The following is a 3,139-nucleotide window of genomic DNA, read 5'->3' as shown; positions in this document are numbered from 1 at the left end:
CATAATATACGATGTACATAATAGAGTAGGACTTTGTTATAGCAGCTTTCAGTTCACTATGTTATCTTTATAAAATGATTTTCTCAGCTCACTAGCTTATCCTTCACAGATGACCATCTCAATTCACTACTTAGGTAGCCTAACTGAACATCCATGTTTCAGTTCAGTGAGTGGGACTGCGCAGTTGGCCCCCGGTCAAGCACTGATCGAGGTGAACAAATCTTTTGAACAAATCTTTGTAATGAACATATTCTAATGAATCTGTACATTGTGAAGAACTTCTTTACCCATCACTGCTTTCAAAGGTCAGACCTGCTTTCCACATTCAAAAGTCCTGACAAAATAGACAAGTGTCCTTTTCTGAGGTGAATTGCCCCGACAGTATGTCAGCGCTGGGAGCACACAATGAGACATTTTCAGCTTCATACTTAAATGAACACACACAATTATACAGAAGAGGGCTAGACGAACACTGGCTATTTTCCAAGGTGAAAACACAGCCTTCAATGTGAGCTGGGTTGATATCTGAAAAGGGCAGATGTGAAGGTTTAGTCATGACTGGATATATGACTTGTTGGATTTTTCTCTGCAGATATCTACGCCCTTCTTAGTCTGAGTCTTAACCTCAGATAAGGATGCAACTTTGAGGCAGAATCAGAGGGTGAGAGGCGCTTGTTACAGTCAGTCAGTCACAAGCATTCATTTGGAATGAGATGCAGCTGATGCCACAACAATTATCGCTTATCATTCACATATCTGTGAGTGTGAGGAGAGGTGGAGTTCACACCGTCGTCTGTACTGTGGGTCACTGACAGGAAGCAGCTGGCACTTCGGTCGCCTGCTTTTTCTCTTGTCGCCTCAGTCTCCGCCCTCCCCTTTCAACCAGCTGCCCCCAAACACACCCGCAGGAGGCGGGGTATTTCTCTCACCAAGGCACCTGTGGGTGTCACCTGATGGGGGAAAAGCAAGTGGAAATGAAAGGAAGCAGCCGAGTCTGTCAGAGCGCATCAAGACGGCTGTCCATCACTGCGCTGACCTTCAGGGTGTGTATGGGTGTGTGCATGTGTAAGTCTATCAACAACTGACCCTGTGTGTGTGTGTGTGTAAGAATGTGCATATTAAGTCACTGACCCACAGGGAGTGTATGTGAGTGCATGTGTTTGTTCATCAATGCAGGGTGTGTGAGACCATGTGTGTACATTTGCGCCTTGATCCCAGTGAGTGAGTGTGTCCGTAAACACATAGACCTTGAGGGTGGGTGTGTGTATGAGTGTGTGTGTAACTGTCTATATCAGTGCAGTGATCTGTGTATGATAGCTGCAGTAGCTGGTAGGTCATTGACAACCCTCAACTCCTAAAACCAAAGCTCCTGACCTCACTCGGTACCTTCACTTTGAGTTCTGACAAATTCCCAGAGAAGATAGTATCCATTACCTGACAAACGTGTCCAAAATCTGAACGCTAATGCACAGCAAATGTCCATATGTGTTGGGACCACAGTACCAGCTTGTCCTCTTGCCAGGACCAGGGATTGTATTCCCTCAGCAACAGGGCTCGGCGCAGCACCACACTCAGGGGACCAGGGACAAGAGGATGGTGTCAGTTAGTTTCCCAGCTGCAGCCAGGGCCCCCACCCCACTCATGTACACCCCAAAGCCAGTGGCCCCTCACCTCCCCCTCCTCACCATCTCTTGGTTTGTTTGAGGATGGGTGTGGGGGTGTGGCAGCAGCAGAGAGAGGGAGAGAGAACAAGAGACACTGCACTGCTAACTCCTGGAGAACGGCTGTTCAGCTCTGGCTGTCCAAGCGGGAGGAATTAAGGGAGACAGGGACCAAAGCCCGTCAGCTCCATCCCTTAGGGTGCCTCGGCCTCCCAACTACAAGTCCATGTTTTAGCAAACCATATGTTCACCCTCTCCCCCACCCAAACCCCCCACCCAGTTAGCAAATAAACAAGTCAGGAAGCCATAGCTAGAGGGAAGACTTGTTTCCCTCTCACTGGCTGTCGTTCTCGCGTATTCTCATTGCCGCTTGCAGACTCTCTCCTCTTACATCCAACCATTTGGAGCTGTGATACACAGTGGATGGGTGATGGAGAACGTATGATATCTTTTTGTGTCTTTGGGAAGTGTCCTATATTTTGAGTCTCTCCTTTTCTATGGATTTTTGCATTTCTGACAACGAAAGCTGGACTTTTGTCAGGCTTCACTTATGGAAAATAATGCAAAATGATGTAGTTTGGTTTTGAAAATCATTAAATTTTTGTCCACATTGGACAGTTCTGAGCCTCATACTGTAAATCCAATGTCAATGCAGCAATGTAGTGTGCCCTTTATGAATCAACACAAAAAGTGAAGGTGTGGAAATGTCTTATTAACTGTAACCCTGACCTTCCCCTAACCGTAACCCAGTGTGTTATAGTCACAACTTTAACTATACCTTAACCATTGTTTATTTCCTATAACCATGATTTTTCCCTAACCATGGTAGTGTTGCATGCAAAGTTATTGTAGAAAGCAAGATTTTTGTGTGGCAACCCAAAGTGTTATCGTAGCACAGAGTATCAAAAACACTCAAGTATGTAATTGGTTTATTATATAAGTTACGTAAATTAAAAAAGTATAATCTACAGAAAATCAGGTCACTATCAGTGTGTTTATACTGAACAAGACCAAGCCTCTCAGCCATGCTAGCGGCTTTGTGAGGCTGCACTTTGGCACAGCAGTGCTTTGAGCTAAATGCTAATGTAAGCACCATTAGGGCTGTGCGATATGGCAAAAAAATAACATCCCGTTATAGAAAATTTTTAGTAAATTCAATTAAACAAGACATTTCCAACTGTATCTCTGGATATTCCTCTGCATTACAAAGCTGGGGTAGCTTAAGCGATTCTGGAGAAATCCAACACCATGACAAATACCATGATGGAGTGAACAATGACACAGCAAGTAATGTAACTAAGGTTGGGTAGGCTATGTTGTGGATTAGCAAACTGATGCTACTTGCTGCTGCAAAGCTAACATGAGAGGACTAGACGGTCCCAGAGCAGCACAGCAGCTCCAAACAGCGACCCTCACACTTCTTCTGCTGCTATAACATTAGCTAACATCACAACAACAGCATATCTTGGTGAACTGTA

The sequence above is a fragment of the Micropterus dolomieu genome, linkage group LG14 (assembly GCF_021292245.1).
Source record: "Micropterus dolomieu isolate WLL.071019.BEF.003 ecotype Adirondacks linkage group LG14, ASM2129224v1, whole genome shotgun sequence".
Taxonomy (NCBI): Eukaryota; Metazoa; Chordata; class Actinopteri; order Centrarchiformes; family Centrarchidae; genus Micropterus; species Micropterus dolomieu.
Note: the sequence above shows the minus strand (reverse complement) of the source record.